The sequence below is a fragment of the Panulirus ornatus genome, chromosome 4, assembly GCF_036320965.1.
Source record: "Panulirus ornatus isolate Po-2019 chromosome 4, ASM3632096v1, whole genome shotgun sequence".
NCBI lineage: Eukaryota > Metazoa > Arthropoda > Malacostraca > Decapoda > Palinuridae > Panulirus > Panulirus ornatus.
The window spans coordinates 39,121,794-39,145,765 of NC_092227.1; the positions used below are offsets into that span (position 1 = coordinate 39,121,794).

Below are 23,972 nucleotides of genomic sequence, written 5' to 3' on the forward strand. Positions count from 1 at the left end.
TCAGAGGAAAAGAGCAAGGGAAGGAGTAGCACTACTCATGAAACAGGAGTGGTACGAGTATGTGATAGAGTGTAAGAAATCAAACTCTAGATTGATATGGGTAAAAATGAAGGTGGATGTAGAGAGATAGGTGATTATTGGTGCATATGCACCTGGACATGAGAAGAAAGATCATGAGAGGCAAGTGTTTTGGGAACAGCTGAATGAGTGTGTTAGCAGTTTTGATACACGAGACCGGGTTATAGTGATGGGTGATTTGAATGCAAAGGTGAGTAATGTGGAAGTTGAGGGAATAATTGGTGTACATGGGGTGTTCAGTGTTGTAAATGGAAATGGTGAAGAGCTTGTAGATTTATGTGCTGTAAAAGGACTGGTGATTAGGAATACCTGGTTTAAAAAGATATATATAAGTATACTTATGTAAGTATACTTATATATGCAAATAAGTGGGAGATGTATAAAAGAAAGAGGCAGGACATCAAGAGAAAGGAGCAAGAGGTGAAAAAGAGGGCAAATGAGAGTTGGGGTGAGAGAGTATCATTAAATTTTAGGGAGAATAAAAAGATGTTTTGGAAGGAGGTAAATAAAGTGCGAAAGACAAGGGAGCAAATGGGATCTTCAGTGAAGGGGGCTAATGGGGAGGTGATAACTAGTAGAGGTGATGTGAGAAGGAGATGGAGTGAGTATTTTGAAGGTTTGTTGAATGTGTTTGATAATATAGTGGCAGATATAGAGTGTTTTGGTCGAGGTGGTGTGCAAAGAAAGAGGGTTAGGGAAAATGATTTGGTAAACATAGAAGAGGTAGTAAAAGCTTTGTTGAAGATTAAAGCCGGCAAGGCAGGAGGTTTGGATGGTATTGCAGTGGAATTTATTAAAAAAAGGGGGTGACTGTATTGTTGACTGGTTGGTAAGGTTATTTAATGTATGTATGATTCATGGTGAGGTGCCTGAGGATTGGCAGAATGCATGCATAGTGTCATTGTACAAAGGCAAAGGGGATAAGAGTGAGTGCTCAAATTACAGAGGTATAAGTTTGTTCAATATTCCTGGGAAATTATATGGGAGAATATTAATTGAGAGGGTGAAGGCATGTACAGAGCATCAGATTGGGGAAGAGGAGTGTGGTTTCAAAAGTGGTAGAGGATGTGTGAATCAGGTGTTTGCTTTGAAGAATGTATGTCAGAAGTATTTAGAAAAGCAAATGGATTTGTATGTAGCATTTATGGATCTGGAGAAGGCATATGATAGAGTTGATAGAGATGCTCTGTGGAAAGTACTAAGAATATATGGTGTGGGAGGCAAGTTTTTATCAAGGATGTAAGGCATGTGTACGTGTAGGAAGAGAGGAAAGTGATTGGTTCTCAGTGAATGTAGGTTTGCGGCAGGGGTGTGTGATGTCTCCATGGTTGTTTAATTTGTGTATGGATGGGGTTGTTGGGGAGGTGAATGCAAGAGTTTTGGAAAGAGGGGCAAGTATGCAGGCTGTTGTGGATGAGAGAGCTTGGGAAGTGAGTCAGTTGTTGTTCGCTGATGATACAGCACTGGTAGCTGATTCATGTGAGAAACTGCAGAAGCTAGTGACTGAGCTTGGTAAAGTGTGAGAAAGAAGCAAGTTGAGAGTAAATGTGAATAAGAGCAAGGTTATTAGGTACAGTAGGGTTAAGGGTCAAGTAAATTGGGAGGTAAGTTTGAATGGAGAAAAACTGGAAGAAGTGGAGTGTTTTAGATATCTGGGAGTGCATTTGGCAGTGAATGGAACCATGGAAGCGGAAGTGAATCATAGGGTGGGGGAGGGGGCGAAAATTCTGGGAGCCTTGAAGAATGTGTGGAAGTGAAGACCATTATCTTGGAAAGCAAAAATGGGTATGTTTGAAGGAAAAGTGGTTCCAACAATGTTGTATGGTTGCGAGACGTGGGCTATGGATAGAGTGGCGCACAGGAGGGTGGATGTGCTGGAAATGAGATGTTTAAGGACAATATGTGGTGTGAGGTGGATTGATCGAGTAAGTAATAATAAGGTAAGAGAGATGTGTGTTAATAAAAAGAGTGTGGTTGAGAGAGCAGAAGAGGGTGTTTTGAAATGGTTTGGTCACATGGAGAGAATGAGTGAGGAAAGATTGACCAAGAGGATATATGTGTCAGAGGTGGAGGGAACGAGGAGAAGTGGGAGACCAAATTGGAGGTGGAAAGATGGAGTGAAAAAGATTTTGAGTGATCGGGGCCTGAACATGCAGGAGGGTGAAAGGTGTGCAAGGAATAGAGTGAATTGGAACGATGTGGTATACTGGGGTCAACGTGCTGTCAATAGACTGAACCAGGGCACGTGAAGCGTCTGGGGTAAACCATGGAAAGTTCTTTGGGGCCTGGATATGGAAAGGGAGCTGTGGTTTCGGTGCATTATTACATGACAGCTAGAGACTCAGCGTGAACGAATGGGGCCTTTGTTGTCTTTTCCTAGTGCTACCTTGCACACATGAGGGGGGAGGGTGTTGTTTTTCCATGTGTGGCGGGGTGGCGATGGGAATGAATGAGGGCAGACAGTATGAATTATGTACATGGGTATATATGTATATGTCTGTGTGTGTATATATAGGTATGAGATATATAGGTATGTATATGTGCTGTGTGTGGACGTGTATGTATATACATGTGTATGTGGGTGGGTTGGGCCATTCTTTCGTCTGTTTCCTTGCGCTACCTCGCTAACGCGGGAGACAGCAAAAAAGAAAAATAAAAATAATAAAATAAATATAAATAAATTATGTAAGTAGGAGAGATGGCCAGAGAGCGTTATTGAATTACGTGTTACTTGATAGATGTGTGAGAGAGACTTTTAGATGTTAATGTGCTGAGAGGTGCAACTAGAGAGAAGTCAGATCATTATCTTGTGGAGGCGAGGGTGAAGATCTGTAGACGTTTTCAGAAAAGAAGAGAGAATGTTGGGCTGAAGAGAGTGGTGAGAGTAAGTGATCTTGGGGAGGAGACTTGTGTGAGGAAGTACCAGGAGAGACTGAGTACAGAATGGAAAAAGGTGAGAACAAAGGACGTAAGGGGAGTGGGGGAGGAATGGGATGTATTTAGGGAAGCAGTGATGGCTTGCGCAAAAGATGCCTGTGGCATGAGAAGCATGGGAGGTGGGCAGATTAGAAGGGGTAGTGAGTGGTGGGATGAAGAAGTAACATTATTAGTGAAAGAGAAGAGAGAGGCATTTGGAGGATTTTTGCAGGGAAATAGTGCAAATGAGTGGGAGATGTATAAAAGAAAGAGGCAGAAGGTCAAGAGAAAGGTGCAAGAGGTGGAAAAGAGGGCAAATGAGAGTTGGGATGAGAGAGTATCACTAATTTTAGGGAGAATAAAAAGATGTTTTGGAAGGAGGTAAATAAAGTGCGTAAGACAAGGGAGCAAATGGGAACTTCAGTGAAGGGGGCTAATGGGGAGGTGATAACAAGTAGTGGTGATGTGAGAAGGAAATGGAGTGAGTATTTTGAAGGTTTGTTGAATGTGTTTGATGATAGAGTGGCAGATATAGAGTGTTTGGTCGAGGTGGTGTGCAAAGTGAGAGGGTTAGGAAAAATGATTTAGTAAACAGAGAAGAGGTAGTAAAAGCTTTGCGGAAGATGAAAGCCAGCAAGGCAGCGGATTTGGATGGTACTTCATTGGAATTTATTAAAAAAGGGGGTGACTGTATTGTTGACTGGTTGGTAAGGTTATTTAATGTATGTATGACTCACGGCAAAGGGTAAGAGTGGTTTGAGAATGTCTTGGGAGTAACGTCAGGGGTTAGTGAGAGGACAAGAGTAAGGGAAGCAGTGGCAGTACTCCTGAAACAGGAGTTGTGGGATTATGTGATAGAATGTAAGAAAGTAAATTCTCGATTAATATGGGTAAAACTGAAAGTTGATGGAGAGAGATGGGTGATTATTGGTGCATATGCACCTGGGCATGAGAAGAAAGATCATGAGAGGTAAGTGTTTTGGGAGCAACTGAATGAGTGTGTTAGTGGTTTTGATGCACGAGACCGGGTTATAGTGATGGGTGATTTGAATGCAGAGGTGAGTAATGTGGCATTTGAGGGAATAATTGGTATACATGGGGTGTTCAGTGTTGTAAATGGAAATGGTGAAGAGCTTGTAGAATTATGTGCTGAAAAAGGACTGGTGATTGGGAATACCTGGTTTAAAAAGCGAGATATACATAAGTATATGTAAGTAAGTAGGAGAGATGGCCAAAGAGCGTTACTGGATTACGTGTTAATTGACAGGCGTGCGAAAGAGAGACTTTTGGATGTTAATGTGCTGAGAGGTGCAACTGGAGGGATGTCTGATCATTATCTTGTGGAGGCTAAGGTGAAGATTTGTATGGGTTTTCAGAAAAGAAGAGTGAATGTTGGGGTGAAGAGGGTGGTGAGAGTAAGTGAGCTTGGGAAGGAGACTTGTGTGAGGAAGTACCAGGAGAGACTGAGTACAGAATGGAAAAAGGTGAGAACACTGGAAGTAAGGGGAGTGGGGGAGGAATGGGATGTATTTAGGGAATCAGTGATGGATTGCGCAAAAGATGCTTGTGGCATGAGAAGAGTGGGAGGTGGGTTGATTAGAAAGGGTAGTGAGTGGTGGGATGAAGAAGTAAGATTATTAGTGAAAGAGAAGAGAGAGGCATTTGGACGATTTTTGCAGGGAAAAAATGCAATTGAGTGGGAGATGTATAAAAGAAAGAGACAGGAGGTCAAGAGAAAGGTGCAAGAGGTGAAAATGAGGGCACATGAGAGTTGGGGTGAGAGAGTATCATTAAATTTTAGGGAGAATAAAAAGATGTTCTGGAAGGAGGTAAATAAAGTGCGTAAGACAAGGGAGCAAATGGGAACTTCAGTGAAGGGCGCAAATGGGGAGGTGATAACAAGTAGTGGTGATGTGAGAAGGAGATGGAGTGAGTATTTTGAAGGTTTGTTGAATGTGTTTGATGATAGAGTGACAGATATAGGGTGTTTTGGTCGAGGTGGTGTGCAAAGTGAGAGGGTTAGGGAAAATGATTTGGTAAACAGAGAAGAGGTAGTAGAAGCTTTGCGGAAGATGAAAGCTGGCAAGGCAGCAGGTTTGGATAGTATTGCAGTGGAGTCTATTAAAAAAGGGGGTGACTGTATTGTTGACTGGTTGGTAAGGTTATTTAATGTATGTATGACTCATGGTGAGGTGCCTGAGGATTGGCGGAATGAATGCATAGTGCCATTGTACAAAGGCAAAGGGGATACGAGTGAGTGCTCAAATTACAGAGGTATAAGTTTGTTGAGTATTCCTGGTAAATTATATGGGAGGGTATTGATTGAGAGGGTAAATGCATGTACAGAGCATCAGATTGGGGAAGAGGAGTATGGTTTCAGAAGTGGTAGAGGATGTGTGGATCAGGTGTTTGCATTGAAGAATGTATGTGAGAAATACTTAGAAAAGCAAATGGATTTGTATGTAGCATTTATGGATCTGGAGAAGGCATATGATAGAGTTGATAGAGATGCTCTGTGGAAGGTATTAAGAATATATGGTGTGGGAGGCAAGTTGTTAGAAGCAGTGAAAAGTTTTTATCGAGGATGTAAGGCATGTGTACGTGTAGGAAGAGAGGAAAGTCATTGGTTCTCAGTGAATGTAGGTTTGCAGCAGGGGTGTGTGATGTCTCCATGATTGTTTAATTTGTTTATGGATGGGGTTCTTAGGGAGGTAAATGCAAGAGTTTTGGAAAGAGGGGCAAGTATGAAGTCTGTTGTGGATGAGAGAGCTTGGGAAGTGAGTCAGTTGCTATTTGCTGATGATACAGCGCTGGTGGCTGATTCATGCGAGAAACTGCAGAAGCTGGTGACTGAGTTTGGTAAAGTGTGTGAAAGAAGAAAGTTAAGAGTAAACGTGAATAAGAGCAAGGTTATTAGGTACACTAGGGTTGAGGGTCAAGTCAATTGGGAGGTAAGTTTGAATGGAGAAAAACTGGAGGAAGTAAAGTGTTTAAATATCTGGGAGTGGATCTGGCAGCGGATGGAACCATGGAAGCGGAAGTGAATCATAGGGTGGGGGAGGGGGCGAAAATTCTGGGAGCCTTGAAGAATGTGTGGAAGTCGAGAACATTATCTCGGAAAGCAAAAATGGGTATGTTTGAAGGAATAGTGGTTCCAACAATGTTGTTTGGTTGCGAGGCATGGGCTATGGATAGAGTTGTGCGCAGGAGGGTGGATGTGCTGGAAGTGAGATGTTTGAGGACAATGTGTGGTGTGAGGTGGTTTGATCGAGTAAGTAATGTAATGGTAAGAGAGATGTGTGGAAATAAAAAGAGCGTGGTTGAGACAGCAGAAGAGGGTGTTTTGAAATGGTTTGGGCACATGGAGAGAATGAGTGAGGAAAGATTGACCAAGAGGATATATGTGTTGGAGGTGGAGTGAACGAGGAGAAGTGGGAGACCAAATTGGAGGTGTTAAGATGGAGTGAAAAAGATCTTGAGTGATCGGGGCCTGAACATGCAGGAGGGTGAAAGGCGGGCAAGGAATAGAGTGAATTGGATCGATGTGGTATACCGGGGTTGACGTGCTGTCAGTGGATTGAATCTGGGCATGTGAAGTGTCTGGGGTAGACCATGGAAAGTTGTGTGGGGCCTGGATGTGGAAAGGGAGCTGTGGTTTCGGGCATTATTGCATGACAGCTGGAGACTGAGTGTGAACGAATGGGGCCTTTGTTGTCTTTTCCTATCGCTACCTTGCACACATGAGGGGGGAGGGGGATGGTATTCCATGTGTGGTGAGGTGGCGATGGGAATGAATAAAGGCAGGCAGTGAGAATTGTGTGCATGGGTATATATGTATGTGTCTGTGTGTGTATATATATATGTACATTGAGATGTATGGGTGTGTATGTTTGCGTGTGTGGACGTGTGTGTATATACATGTGTATGGGGGTGGGTTGGGCCATTTCTTTGTTCTGTTTCCTTGCGCTACCTCGCAAATGCGGGAGACAGCGACAAAGCAAAATAAAATATAAATGAATATAAAATATATATATATATATATATATATATATATATATATATATATATATATATATATATATATAAATATATATTATTTTTTTTTTATTATACTTTGTCACTGTCTCCCGCGTTTGCGAGGTAGCGCAAGGAAACAGACGAAAGAAATGGCCCAACCCCCCCATACACATGTATATACATACATACATATATATATATATATATATATATATATATATATATATATATATATATATATATATATATATATATATATGAGTTGATAGAGATGCTCTGTGGAAGGTATTAAGAATATATGGTGTGGGTGGCAAGTTGTTAGAAGCAGTGAAAAGTTTTTATCGAGGATTTAAGGCATGTGTACGTGTAGGACGAGAGGAAAGTGATTGGTTCTCAGTGAATGTAGGTTTGCAGCAGGGGTGTGTGATGTCTCCATGGTTGTTTAATTTGTTTATGGATGGGGTTGTTAGGGAGGTGAATGCAAGAGTTTTGGAAAGAGGGGCAAGTATGAAGTCTGTTGGGGATGAGAGAGCTTGGGAAGTGAGTCAGTTGTTGTTCGCTGATGATACAGCGCTGGTGGCTGATTCATGTGAGAAACTGCAGAAGCTGGTGACTGAGTTTGGTAAAGTGTGTGAAAGAAGAAAGTTAGAGTAAATGTGAATAAGAGCAAGGTTATTAGGTACAGTAGGGTTGAGGGTCAAGTCAATTGGGAGGTAAGTTTGAATGGAGAAAAACTGGAGGAAGTGAAGTGTTTTAGATATCTGGGAGTGGATCTACCAGCGGATGGAACCATGGAAGCGGAAGTGGATCATAGGGTGGGGGAGGGGGCGAAAATTCTGGGAGCCTTGAAGAATGTGTGGAAGTCGAGAACATTATCTCAGAAAGCAAAAATGGGTATGTTTGAAGGAATAGTGGTTCCAACAATGTTGTATGGTTGCGAGGCGTGGGCTATGGATAGAGTTGTGTGCAGGAGAGTGGATGTGCTGGAAATGAGATGTCTGAGGACAATGTGTGGTGTGAGGTGGTTTGATCGAGTAAGTAATGTAAGGGTACGAGAGATGTGTGGAAATAAAAAGAGCGTGGTTGAGAGAGCAGAATAGGGTGTTTTGAAATGGTTTGGGCACATGGAGAGAATGAGTGAGGAAAGATTGAACAAGAGGATATATGTGTCGGAGGTGGAGGGAACGAGGAGAAGTGGGAGAACAAATTGGAGGTGGAAAGATGGAGTGAAAAAGATTTTGAGTGATCGGGGCCTGAACATGCAGGAGGGTGGAAGGCGGGCAAGAATAGAAAGAATTGGATCGATGTGGTATACCGGGGTTGACGTGCTGTCAGTGGATTGAATCATGGCATGTGAAGCGTCTGGGGTACACCATGGAAAGCTATGTAGGTATGTATATTTGCGTGTGTGGACGTGTATGTATATACATGTGTATGGGGGTGGGTTGGGCCATTTCTTTCGTCTGTTTCCTTGCGCTACCTCGCAAATGCGGGACTCAGCGGAAAAAAAAAAATATATATATATATATATATATATATATATATATATATATATATATATATATATATATATATATATATATATATATCATCCCTGGGGATAGGGGAGAAAGAATACTTCCCACGTATTCCCTGCGTGTCGTAGAAGGCGACTAAAAGGGAAGGGAGCGGGGGGCTGGAAATCCTCCCCTCCCGTTTATAATTTTCCAAAAGAAGGAACTGAGAGGTGGGCCAAGTGGGGATTTACCCTCTAAGGCTCACTCTTCTGTTCTTAACGCTACCTCGCTAACGCGGGATAAGGCGAATATGTATGAAAAAAAAAAAAATATATATATATATATATTTTTTTTTCCGCTGTCTTCCGCATTTGCGAGGTAGCGCAAGAAAACAGGTGAAATAAATGGCCCAACCCACCCCCATACACATGTATATACATACACGTCCACACACGCAAATATACATACCTACATAGCTTTCCATGGTGTACCCCAGACGCTTCACATGCCATTATTCAATCCACTGACAGCAGGTCAACCCCGGTATAACACATCGATCCAATTCTTTCTATTCCTTGCCCGCCTTCCACCCTCCTGCATGTTCAGGCCCCGATCACTCGAAATCTTTTTCACTCCATCTTTCCACCTCCAATTTGGTCTCCCACTTCTCCTCGTTCCCTCCACCTCCGACACATATATCCTCTTGGTCAATCTTTCCTCACTCATTCTCTCCATGTGCCCAAACCATTTCAAAACACCCTCTTCTGCTCTCTCAACCACGCTCTTTTTATTTCCACACATCTCTCTTACCCTTTCGTTACTTACTCGATCAAACCACCTCACACCACACATTGTCCTCAGACATCTCATTTCCAGCACATCCACCCTCCTGCACACAACTCTATCCATAGCCCACGCCTCGCAACCATACAACATTGTTGGAACCACTATTCCTTCAAACATACCCATTTTTGCTTTCTGAGATAATGTTCTCGACTTCCACACATTCTTCAAGGCTCCCAGGATTTTCGCCCCCTCCCCCACCCTATGATTCACTTCCGCTTCCATGGTTCCATCCACTGGTAGATCCACTCCCAGATATCTAAAACACTTTACTTCCTCCAGTTTTTCTCCATTCAAACTTAACTCCCAATTGACTTGCCCCTCAACCCTACTGTACCTAATAACCTTGCTCTTATTTACATTTACTCCTAACTTTCTTCTTTCACACACTTTACCAAACTCAGTCACCAGCTTCTGCAGTTTCTCACATGAATCAGCCACCAGCACTGTATCATCAGCGAACAACAACTGACTCACTTCCCAAGCTCTCTCATCCACAACAGACTTCATTCTTGCCCCTCTTTCCAAAACTCTTGCATTCACCTCCCTAACAACCCCATCCATAAACAAACTAAACAACCATGGAGACATCACACACCCCTGCTGCAAACCTACATTCACTGAGAACCAATCACTTTCCTCTCTTCCTACACGTACATATGCCTTACATCCTCGATAAAAACTTTTCACTGCTTCTAAGAACTTGCCACCAAAACCATATATTCTTAATACCTTCCACAGAGCATCTCTATCAACTCTAATATATATATATATATATATATATATATATATATATATATATATATATATATATATATATATCTTATATTTATATTTTATTTTGCTTTGTCGCTGTCTCCCGCATTTGCGAGGTAGCGCAAGGAAACAGAAGAAAGAAATGGCCCAATCCACCCCCATACACATGTATATACACACACGTCCACACACGCAAACATACACACCCATACATCTCAATGTACACATATCTATACACACATAGACACATACATATATACCCATGCACACAATTCTCACTGCCTGCCTTTATTCATTCCCATCTCCAACTCACCACACATGGAATACCATCCCCCTCCCCCCTCATGTGTGCAAGGTAGCGATAGGAAAAGACAACAAAGGCCCCATTCGTTCACACTCAGTCTCCAGCTGTCATGCAATAATGCCCGAAACCACAGCTCCCTTTCCACATCCAGGCCCCACACAACTTTCCATGGTTTACCCCAGACGCTTCACATGCCCTGATTCAATCCACTGACAGCACGTCAACCCCGGTATACCACATCGATCCAATTCACTCTATTCTTTGCCCTCCTTTCACCCTCCTGCATGTTCAGGCCCCAATCACACAGAATCTTTTTCACTCCATCTTTCCACCTCCAATTTGGTCTCCCTCTTCTCCTCGTTCCCTCCACCTCCGACACATATATCCTCTTGGTCAATCTTTCCTCACTCATTCTCTCCATGTGACCAAACCATTTCAAAACACCCTCTTCTGCTCTCTCAACCACGCTCTTTTTATTTCCACACATCTCTCTTACCCTTACGTTACTTACTCGATCAAACCACCTCACACCACACATTGTCCTCAAACATCTCATTTCCAGCACATCCATCCTCCTGCGCACAACTCTATCCATAGTCCACGCCTCGCAACCATACAACATTGTTGGAACCACTATTCCTTCAAACATACCCATTTTTGCTTTCCGAGATAATGTTCTCGACTTCCACACATTCTTCAATGCTCCCAGGATTTTTGCCCCCTCCCCCACCCTATGATTCACTTCCGCTTCCATGGTTCCATCCGCTGCCAGATCCACTCCCAGATATCTAAAACACTTTACTTCCTCCAGTTTTTCTCCATTCAAACTTACCTCCCAATTGACTTGACCCTCAACCCTAGTGTACCTAATAACCTTGCTCTTATTCACGTTTACTCTTAACTTTCTTCTTTTACACACTTTACCAAACTCAGTCACCAGCTTCTGCAGTTTCTCACATGAATCAGCCATCAGCGCTGTATCATCAGCAAATAGCAACTGACTCACTTCCCAAGCTCTCTCATCCACAACAGACTTCATACTTGCCCCTTTTTCCAAAACTCTTGCATTCACCTCCCTAACAACCCCATCCATAAACAAATTAAACAATCATGGAGACATCACACACCCCCTCCTGCAAACCTACATTCACTGAGAACCAATGACTTTCCTCTCTTCCTACACGTACACATGCCTTACATCCTCGATAAAAACTTTTCACTGCTTCTAACAACTTGCCTCCCACACCATATATTCTTAATACCTTCCACAGAGCATCTCTATCAACTCTATCATATGCCTTCTCCAGATCCATAAATGCTACATACAAATCCATTTGCTTTTCTAAGTATTTCTCACATACATTCTTCAATGCAAACACCTGATCCACACATCCTCTACCACTTCTGAAACCATACTCCTCTTCCCCAATCTGATGCTCTGTACATGCCTTTACCCTGTCAATCAATACCCTCCCATATAATTTACCAGGAATACTCAGCAAACTTATACCTCTGTAATTTGAGCACTCACTCGTATCCCCTTTGCCTTTGTACAATGGCACTATGCATGCATTCCGCCAATCCTCAGGCACCTCACCATGAGTCATACATACATTAAATAATCTTACCAACCAGTCAACAATACAGTCACCCCTCTTTTTTAATAGACTCCACTGCAATACCATCCAAACCTGCTGCCTTGCCAGCTTTCATCTTCCGCAAAGCTTCTACTACCTCTTCTCTGTTTACCAAATCATTTTCCCTAACCCTCTCACTTTGCACACCACCTCGACCAAAACACCCTATATCTGCCACTCTATCATCAAACACATTCAACAAACCTTCAAAATACTCACTCCATCTCCTTCTCACATCACCACTACTTGTTATCACCTCCCCATTTGCGCCCTTCACTGAAGTTCCCATTTGCTCTCTTGTCTTACGCACTTTATTTACCTCCTTCCAGAACATCTTTTTATTCTCCCTAAAATTTAATGATACTCTCTCACCCCAACTCTCATTTGCCCTCATTTTCACCTCTTGCACCTTTCTCTTGACCTCCTGTCTCTTTCTTTTATACATCTCCCACTCAATTGCATTTTTTCCCTGCAAAAATCGTCCAAATGCCTCTCTCTTCTCTTTCACTAATAATCTTACTTCTTCATCCCACCACTCACTATCCTTTCTAATCAACCTACCTCCCACTCTTCTCATGCCACAAGCATCTTTTGCACAATCCATCACTGATTCCCTAAATACATCCCATTCCTCCCCCACTCCCCTTACTTCCAGTGTTCTCACCTTTTTCCATTCTGTATTCAGTCTCTCCTGGTACTTCCTCACACAAGTCTCCTTCCCAAGCTCACTTACTCTCACCACCCTCTTCACCCCAACATTCACTCTTCTTTTCTGAAAACCCATACAAATCTTCACCTTAGCCTCCACAAGATAATGATCAGACATCCCTCCAGTTGCACCTCTCAGCATATTAACATCCAAAAGTCTCTCTTTCGTGCGCCTGTCAATTAACACGTAATCCAATAACGCTCTCTGGTCATCTCTCCTACTTACATACGTATACTTATGTATATCTCGCTGTATATGTATATATCTCTATGTATATCCAAACATTCTCTCTTCTTTTCTGAAAACATCTACAAATCTTCAGCTTTGCCTCCACAAGATAATGATCAGACATCCCTCCAGTTGCACCTCTCAGCAAATTAACTACACAAAGTCTTTCATGCGCCTATCAATTGACATGTAATCCAATAACGCTCTCTGGCTATCTCTCCTACTTACATACTTATACTTATGTATATCTCGCTTTTTAAACCAGGTATTCCCAATCACCAGTCCTTTTTCAGCACATAAATCTACAAGCTCTTCACCATTTCCATTTACAACACTGAACACCCCATGTATACCAATTATTCCCTCAACTACCACATTACTCACCTCTGCATTCAAATCACCCATCACTATAACCCGGTCTCGTGCATCAAAACCAATAACACACTCATTCAGCTGCTCCCAAAACACTTACCTCTCATGACCTTTCTTCTCATGCCCAGGTGCATATGCACCAATAATCACCCATCTCTCTCCATCAACTTTCAGTTTTACCCATATTAATCGAGAATTTACTTTCTTACATTCTATCACATACTCCCACAACTCAGGAGTACTGCCACTCCTTCCCTTGCTCTTGTCCTCTCACTAACCCCTGACTTTACTCCCAAGACATTCTCAAACCACTCTTACCCTTTGCCGTGAGTCATACATACATTAAATAACCTTACCAACCAGTCAACAATACAGTCACCCCCTTTTTTAATAAATTCCACTGAAGTACCATCCAAATCCGCTGCCTTGCTGGCTTTCATCTTCCGCAAAGCTTTTACTACCTCTTCTCTGTTTACCAAATCATTTTTCCTAACCCTCTCACTTTGCACACCACCTCGACTAAACACTCTATATCTCCCACTCTATCATCAAACACATTCAACAAACCTTCAAAATACTCACTCCATCTCCTTCTCACATCACCACTACTTGTTATCACCTCCCCATTAGCCCCCTTCACTGAAGTTCTCATTTGCTCCCTTGTCTTATGCACTTTATTTACCTCCTTCCAAAACATCTTTTTATTCTTCCTAAAATTAGTGATACTCTCTCACCCCAACTCTCATTTGTCCTCTTTTCCACCTCTTGCACCTTTCTCTTGACCTTCTGCCTCTTTCTTTTATACATCTCCCACTCATTTGCACTATTTCCCTGCAAAAATCCTCCAAATGCCTCTCTCTTCCCTTTCACTAATAATCTTACTTCTTCATCCCACCACTCACTACCCCTTCTAATCTGCCCACCTCCCATGCTTCTCATGCCACAGGCATCTTTTGCGCAAGCCATCACTGCTTCCCTAAATACATCCCATTCCTCCCCCACTCCCCTTACGTCCTTTGTTCTCACCTTTTTCCATTCTGTACTCAGTCTCTCCTGGTACTTCCTCACACAAGTCTCCTTCCCAAGATCACTTACTCTCACCACTCTCTTCAGCCCAACATTCTCTCTTCTTTTCTGAAAACGTCTACAGATCTTCACCCTCGCCTCCACAAGATAATGATCTGACCTCTCTCTAGTTGCACCTCTTAGCACATTAACATCTAAAAGTCTCTCTCACGCATCTGTCAAGTAACACGTAATTCAATAACGCTCTCTGGCCATCTCTCCTACTTACATAATTTATTTATATTTATTTTATTATTCTATTTTTCTTTTTTGCTGTCTCCCGCGTTAGCGAGGTAGCGCAAGGAAACAGACGAAAGAATGGCCCAACCCACCCACATACACATGTATATACATACACGTCCACACACAGCACATATACATACCAATATATCTCATACCTATATATACACACACAGACATATACATATATACCCATGTACATAATTCATACTGTCATATTCATATTGACAACACGTTGACCCCAGTATACCACATCGTTCCAATTCACTCTATTCCTTGCACACCTTTCACCCTCCTGCATGTTCAGGCCCCGATCACTCAAAATCTTTTTCACTCCATCTTTCCACCTCCAATTTGGTATCCCACTTCTCCTCGTTCCCTCCACCTCTGACACATATATCCTCTTGGTCAATGTTTCCTCACTCATTCTCTCCATGTGACCAAACCATTTCAAAACACCCTCTTCTGCTCTCTCAACCACACTCTTTTTATTAACACACATCTCTCTTACCCTATTATTACTTACTCAATCAATCCACCTCACACCACATATTGTCCTTAAACATCTCATTTCCAGCACATCCACCCTCCTGTGCACAACTCTATCCATAGCCCACGTCTCGCAACCATACAACATTGTTGGAACCACTATTCCTTCAAACATACCCATTTTTGCTTTCCGAGATAATGGTCTTCACTTCCACACATTCTTCAAGGCTCCCAGAATTTTCGCCCCCTCCCCCACCCTATGATTCACTTCCGCTTCCATGGTTCCATCCGTTGCCAAATGCACTCCCAGATATCTAAAACACTTTACTTCCTCCAGTTTTTCTCCATTCAAACTTACCTCCCAATTTACTTGACCCTTAACCCTACTGTACCTAATAACCTTGCTCTTATTCACATTTACTCTCAACTTGCTTCTTTCTCACACTTTACCAAGCTCAGTCACTAGCTTCTGCAGTTTCTCACATGAATCAGCTACCAGTGATGTATCACACACGCAAATATACATACCTACATAGCTTTCCATGGTGTACCCCAGACGCTTCACATGCCATGATTCAATCCACTGACAGCACGTCAACCCCGGTATACCACATCGATCCAATTCTTTCTATTCCTTGCCTGCCTTCCGCCCTCCTGCATGTTCAGGCCCCGATCACTCAAAATCTTTTTCACTCCATCTTTCCACCTCCAATTTTGTCTCCCACTTCTCCTCGTTCCCTCCACCTCCGACACATATATCCTCTTGGTCAATCTTTCCTCACTCATTCTCTCCATGTGCCCAAACCATTTCAAAACACCCTCTTCTGCTCTCTCAACCACGCTCTTTTTATTTCCACACATCTCTCTTACCCTTTCGTTACTTACTCGATCAAACCACCTCACACCACACATTGTCCTCAAACATCTCATTTCCAGCACATCCATCCTCCTGCACACAACTCTATCCATAGCCCACGCCTCGCAACCAAACAACATTGTTGGAACCACTATTCCTTCAAACATACCCATTTTTGCTTTCCGAGATAATGTTCTCGATTTCCACACATTCTTCAAGGCTCCCAGGATTTTCGCCCCCTCCCCCACCCTATGATCCACTTCCGCTTCCATGGTTCCATCTACTGCCAGATCCACTCCCAGATATCTAAAACACTTTACTTCCTCCAGTTTTTCTCCATTCAAACTTACCTCCCAATTGACTTGACCCTCAACTCTACTGTACCTGATTACCTTGCTCTTATTCACATTTACTCTTAACTTTCTTCTTTCACACACTTTACCAAACTCAGTTACCAGCTTCTGCAGTTTCTCACATGAATCAGCCACCAGCGCTGTATCATCAGCAAACAACAACTGACTCACTTCCCAAGCTCTCTCATCCACAACAGACTTCATACTTGCCCCTCTTTCCAAAACTCTTGCATTCACCTCCCTAACAACCCCATCCATAAACAAATTAAACAACCATGGAGACATCACACACCAATGCTGCAAACCTACATTCACTGAGAACCAATCACTTTCCTCTCTTCCTACACGTACACATGCCTTACATCCTCGATAAAAACTTCACTGCTTCTAACAACTTGCCTCCCACACCATATATTCTTAATACCTTCCACAGAGCATCTCTATCAACTCTATCATATGCCTTCTCCAGATCCATAAATGCTACATACAAATCCATTTGCTTTTCTAAGTATTTCTCACATACATTCTTCAAAGCAAACACCTGATCCACACATCCTCTACCACTTCTGAAACCACACTGCTCTTCCCTAATCTGATGCTCTGTACATGCCTTCACCCTCTCAATCAATACCCTCCCATATAATTTACCAGGAATACTCAACAAACTTATACCTCTGTAATTTGAGCACTCACTCTTATCCCCTTTGCCTTTGTACAATGGCACTATGCAAGCATTCCGCCAATCCTCAGGCACCTCACCATGAGTCATACATACATTAAATAACCTTACCAACCAGTCAACAATACAGTCACCCCCTTTTTTAATAAATTCCACTGCAATACCATCCAAACCTGCTACCTTGCCGGCTTTCATCTTCTGCAAAGCTTTTACTACCTCTTCTCTGTTTACCAAATCATTTTCCCTAACCCTCTCACTTTGCACACCACCTCGACCAAAACACCCTATATCTGCCACTCTATCATCAAACACATTCAACAGACCTTCAAAATACTCACTCCATCTCCTTCTCACATCACATCTGGGAGAGGGGGCGAAAATTCTGGGAGCCTTGAAGAATGTTTGGAAGTCGAGAACATTATCTCGGAAAGCAAAAATGGGTATGTTTGAAGGAATAGTGGTTCCAACTATGTTGTATGGTTGCGAGGCGTGGGCTATGGATAGAGTTGTGCGCAAGAGGATGGATGTGCTGGAAATGAGATGTTTGAGGACAATGTGTGGTGTGAGGTGGTTTGATCGAGTAAGTAACGTGAGGGTAATAGAGATGTGTGGAAATAAAAAGAGCGTGGTTGAGAGAGCAGAAGATGGTGTTTTGAAATGGTTTGGGCACATGGAGAGAATGAGTGAGGAAAGATTGACAAAGAGGATATATGTGTCGGAGGTGGAGGGAATGAGGAGAATTGGGAGACCAAATTGGAGGTGGAAAGATGAAGTGAAAAAGATTCTGTGTGATCGGGGCCTGAAGATGCAGGAGGGTGAAAGGAGGGCAAGGAATAGAGTGAATTGGATCGATGTGGTATATCGGGGTTGACGTGCTGTCAGTGGGTTGAATCAGGGCATGTGAAGCGTCTGGGGTAAACCATGGAAAGCTGTGTAGGTATGTATATTTGCCTGTGTGGACGTATGTATATACATGTGTATGGGGGTGGGTTGGGCCATTTCTTTCGTCTGTTTCCTTGCGTTACCTCGCAAACGCGGGAGACAGCGACAAAGCAAAAAAGAAAAGAAAAAAAAAATATATATATATATATATATATATATATATATATATATATATATATATATATATACATATATATATACTGTTGCGAACCTGCATGTTCATTGTGTCTATGATAGAGAGTTTGTATGCTTAGGTAAGCCATGTGTGACCTAGGAGGTCCCAATATATTCCTCGGCCAGTCCGACACACCTCAAGCCAGGTGGCCCAGATTCATGGTGCATGTCGCAATTGGCAGCCAAGTATTCTTCAGGTCCCATTGTCAAGTGACCAGGGGACAGCCACAAGGTCATGCCTGGGAAAGGTCGCCCACCCATCCTGGTTGTGTCATCAGAGATGCAGGACTAGGAAGTCAGATAGTAAGAGGGCCAGACCTGAGTTAGGCTTCCTCCAGCCAATCACATCAGGATGAGGGTGTGACAATCAGTCTTTTGACCAGTCAAGAGTAACTGTGTTTATTCCTACTTATCGTAGTCAAAAGCAGCAAGTCAAGGTGGAGCTGTCCCCCTCTTAAAGGCCTTGACAACAGTCCAGAGCTGATCCCTTCAGCATTCCTGCATCCAAAAGGTAATATAGGTTCCTTGTCTCAAACTCCGTAGCCATGGCTGCCCTAGACTGTAAGACATTATACTGTGCCATGTCAGGTCTAAGTGTAATAATGTATCATAACTTGTCATTGGATTGCCCAATGAATAAGCTAAGTCTTATATCATGTTTCTATAGTCAAACTGTCATAAAGGAAAGAGATCTGGTTTGAACTCTTACCTGGAATGTAGAATGTGGAATACTGAATTTTTAAGTGTTAACAAAAGTGTTTGTATTCTATTTCTTGTATCATAAGTAGATTTAACCCTGGTGTTTGCTTTCATCCCATAGCGTTAAAATAGCATTTTCCAGTGTGCGTAACATATAATTGACGACCCTGCTAGGATAGTATCATAACAAATAACTGACAACCCTTGCCAGGAGTTCATAACATCATAATTGATGACTCATGCCAAGGGTTTGTAACATTATAATTGGTAACCTTGCCCCAGGATTTTTCTTGCCTTAACGGAGTCTCTTTCCTCAATTTGTTAATCATGCTGTTGACCAGTGACACTGATGTCCAATGTTTCTGTTGATCAGAGCCCTCTCCCAGTGACATCAGATCTTTAACAGCTTATGAATTAAGGCTTGTTGCAGATATGTTAGAGGCAGTGTACGACTGGAATGCTCATAAAGTAGAATTGGAGACTTTATTAACAAATCAGTTAGTTGGCGAACAGCTCATAGGTACTGTGTTGAAGCTAGTGCTGACCATACTGTCCTGTCATCGAAATCAGTCAAAGCTTTAATCCCTCCCCAGTATTATAGTGATGTTAATGTTAATCCCAAACACTAGCAGTTCCACCTACATATTGCAAGACTTAATGCAGAATGAGAACAAGCTAAGCTATGGGAACAGAATGAACTACCTAAGATCAATGCAAAGCTGTGATTGAAAGGAACAAAGATTGAACAGGCTAAGCTAGCATTGGAACAGATGAAAGTACGACAGGGCACATCACAGTCAGCACCAGTATTTGATCTCAAGCTTTGTGCCAAAGTCCTTTGATAACGACGTAACTAATTTTTCCGTACGTTCGAAAATGTTGCCAATCAGCTCTCCTGGCCAAAGTTGTCTTGGGTGATTTTGCTACAATGTGTCCTTGTAGGTGAGGCTCAGACCCCATTCGCCTTGTTGTCTAGTGAACAGTGTCCTGATTATGAGGTTATGAAGAATGTTGTGCTGAAGGCTTATGAGTTATCCCCAGAAGATTACAGACGTAAATTTAGAGCTAAGAGTAAGAGTCCTGATCAGACCTATGCAGAGCATTTTCATGAAAAGGGTGACTCATGCATGCAGTGGCTATGCTCCGAACAGGTCTGTGAGTTTGTGGAACTTAGAGAATTAACAATACTTGAATGTAGGAATAGTGTACCCCCTGAAGTGCTTAATTATTTAAGTGATCGAGTAGTGAAGTCTGTTGACAAGGCTGGCATCCTAGTGGATCAGTACGCACTGACTCACAAACTTGGTACAGAGAAACGTTGAAGGGTTTCAATGGCAGTGGAAAATCCAGTAATAATGTAGCCCCACCTGAATCTGCTCCCTTGCCAGAGGCTCCTAGGAGTCAGAGGGTTAAGGCATGTTTTAATTGTGGCAAGGTTGGGCAACAGGTGAGGGAATGCTGGGCTCAGGCGAAGGAATCCAGAGACTCTATCAAGGGTAGGCTGGTGAGTCTTCTAAGCTTTAGGGCTGCCCAGTAATGTAAGTGAGGCTGGTCCTGCTCTTATAAAAGTGGGGGGGCTGCAAGAGTGGTAATCAGTCTGTAGCAGAGGACCTGTTTCGTAGGAACTACAACACATTCCTGTCTAAGGGCTATGTAAGTAGATGCGGAGTCAGAAGAAGACTTACCATATTATGGTTTCTAGTGCACTGCAGTCCCTGATGTTGCATGGCTTGATGCTGTGAGGAGAGTCTGGAAATCGAGTCTTGCTAGATGGGCTGTGGAGGCTCAGGGAGCTCCAATAGTCGATATTCATATAAAAACAGATCTCTTCATGGGCCATGCTCTTGTGAGGATTGTAGACAGGTTGCCTCTCTCAGAAGTGGACTTTGTGTTAGGCAATGACCTAGCAGGTGGAAAGATGAACCCAGTGCCAGTGTTGCCTTCAGGACTGGTGGAGTCCATGGAGGTAGTGCAGCTTGAGGAAAAGATACCAGAGATAGTCTCTGAGTACAAAGATGCTTGGTCCATGGCAGATGGTATGGCAGGCTGTGTGCCTGAGGACATAGCCATTGAAATGGAGAGAATGAATACACTTTCTGAGAATGAGACTAGCGAGGGGAAGCTGTGTGATACCCTCTCCACTAATGCAGACCCCATTGAGACAGAGGAATTAAGGACACTCCTTGAGAGTGAGACCAGTGAGAGGAAGCTGTGTGATACCCTCTCCATTGGTGTAGAGTTAGTTGAGACAGAGGAACTGAGGACACCCTCTGAGAGTGAGATCCATGAGAGGAAGCTGTGTGATGCCCTCTGTGGTGGTCTGGACTCCATTGAGATGGAGGGACTGAGTACACTCTTTGAGAGTGAAGACAGTGAAGTGGAGCTGTGTGATGCCCACTTTGCTGGTGCATATTCCATTGAGACGGAGGGACTGAGTACGCTCTTTGAAAGTGAAAACAGTGAGGTGGAGATGTGTGGTGCTCACTCTGCTGGTGTAGACTCTGTTGAGAGTGAGAGATTGAGGACTCCCTCTGAGGATGAAACTAGTGAGGAGAGGCCGTGTGATACATCCTGTGCTGGTTTTAAGTCCGAACAAGAGTCAGTGGGTGAGGCTGATGATTTGTCTCGGGCCCATTCAAGAGTGACCCAGGAATGGATGATGAGATGGCATGACGAACAGTCTCGATTGAGGAGCTTCAAGATGGGCGACAAGGTGTTGCCTTGATAATCCCAACTGTTGCTTAAAGCACATTAATCATGATTCTACCCTTTTGAAGCAGAATGTCCTGGCTTGCAAAATCCACCTTCCAGTGGGAGCTGCATGCACTGCGGAGGACAATCTAGCAGCGGGTCCCCTGAGGACCTTATGGAGGCGGGGACAGGATGGAAGATGAGAAGCTTTCGCACCTGACTGAGAAGCGACTGGTGGAGAGGTCTGCCCTGCTGTCAACTCTGGCATATACGTGGGAGGTGCCCGGAAAATTGAACAGGTTCCTTACATGGTAAGCCCACAAAGAGCAACCATTCTTCAGGAGGAACTGGACTATATGCTGAAGCACAACATGATGGAGCCAGTCCCCTCCTTCCACTGACTGTAAGGGTCCAGGCTTTAGCCCCTAGATGTACCCCCTGATCTCGAAGAGAAGTGAAGTGTTTCCTGGGTATGGTGGGATATTACAGGATGTTCATCAGTAACTTTTTCACAATTGCAGACACTCTCATAAATCTATTGAAAGATGATGTCAGATGTATTTGGAAAGAGCAGTGTGAGACAGCCTCTCATCAGTTAGGAGCCCCACTTTTTAATTATTTTGTTTTGCAGGCTCTGAACAGCTTAGCTGCAGATGCCAGTGATGTAGATGCTGGTGAAGTCCTCTTGCAAGAGGACAGAGAGAGGGTTGATTGCCCTGTTCACTTTGGTAAGAAGGTTAAGCCCAGACAGATTGCCCCAACATTATGAAGGAACTTCTGTTTTTGTTATTTGCATTATAGTAACTATGTATGTGTGCCCTTCAGGCAATCATCATAGTGTGTAATGACTACCATCACTCTTACAAAATGTTAACAAGTTCCAGGATAGGAGTCAGAAGTTAAATAGGTGGGCCTTGTTCCTTCAAAAGTACAATTTAGAGGTTTATATTACTGTCGGCACACCTAATGTATTAAGAAATAGTGTATCCCGCTCTTAAGAAAATTCCTCTTCCAGGAATTTTCTCCTTTAAGGAAGGGTGTGTTACGAGCCTGTGTGTTTGTTTTGTCTATAATTGAGAATTTGTATCCTTAGGTAAGCCACATGGTGACCTGGGAGATCCCAAGAGATTCCTCAGCCGGTCCCACATGCACCTGTGATCTCACACACCTCAAGCTAGGTGACCCAGATTAGCGGTGTATGTCACAATCGGCCGCTAAGAATTCTTCAAGTCCCATTGTCAAGTGACTAGGGGTCAGCCACGAGGTCATGCCCGGGAAAGGTTGCCCACCCATCCTGGCTGTGTCGTCAGAGATGTAGGGCTAGGACGTTAGACAGTATAAGGGCCAGACCTAAGGCCTCCTCCAGCCAATCACATCGGGATGAGGGCATGACAATCAGTCTCTTGACCAATCAAGTGTAATTGTGGTCATTCCCACCTATCGTAGCCAGAGGCGGCAAGTCAATGCGGAGCTGGCAACTCCTGGCCAGCTGTCCCCTTATTAAAGGCCTTGACAACAGTCCAGAGCCGATTCCTTCAGCATTCCCATGCCCAAAAGGCAATGTAGGTTCCTTGTCTCAAACCCCATAACCACCACTGCCCTAGATTGTAAGATGTTATACTGTGTCATGTCAGGTCTGAGTGTCATAATGTATCATAACTTGTCATAGGATTGCCCAACAAATAAGCGTCTTGTATCATGTTTCTATAGTCAAATTGTCATAATGGATAGAGATCTCCTGGTCTGAAATCTTACCTGGAATGTAGAATGTGGAATATTGAATGTTAAGTGTTAACGAAAGTGTTTGTCCTCTTTATTTTTTGTATTATAGATAGATTTAACTCTGGTGTTTGCTTTCATCCCATAACATTAAGATAGCATTATCCAATATGCATAACAAATATAAATGACCACCCATGCTAGGAGTTCACAACATTATAATCGATGACCCATACCAAGAGTTCGTAACAATCCATATCAACTTGTACACATATACATACATATACATACACATACATATACATATAAATACACATGTACATATTCATTCTTGCTTGCCTTCATCCATTCCCAGTGCCACCCTGCCCCACACAAAACAGCATCACCATCCCCTGCATCTATGAGGTAGCGCTAGGAAAACAGACAAAAAGAGGCCACATTTGTTCACACTCAGTCCCGAGCTGTAATGTGTAATGCACCGAAACCACAGCTCCCTATCCACATCCAGACCCCACAGACTTTCCATGGTTTACCCTAATGTTTCACATGCCCTGGTTCAGTCCACTGACAGCACATCAACCCCAGTATACCACATCATTCCACTGCACTCTATTCCTTGCATGCCTCTCACCCTCCTACATGTTTAGGTCGCAATTGCTTAAAATCTTTTTCACTCAATCCTTCCACCTCCAATTTGATCTCATGCTTC

At 43.1% G+C, this 23,972-nt stretch overlaps 1 protein-coding gene across 1 annotated transcript in view; it reads right to left on the reverse strand.

The window, feature by feature from the left end:
- Positions 1-23,972, reverse strand: part of mei-9 (DNA repair endonuclease XPF mei-9) — a 739,294-nt gene that overhangs the window by 84,878 nt on the left and 630,444 nt on the right. The window lies entirely within an intron of this gene.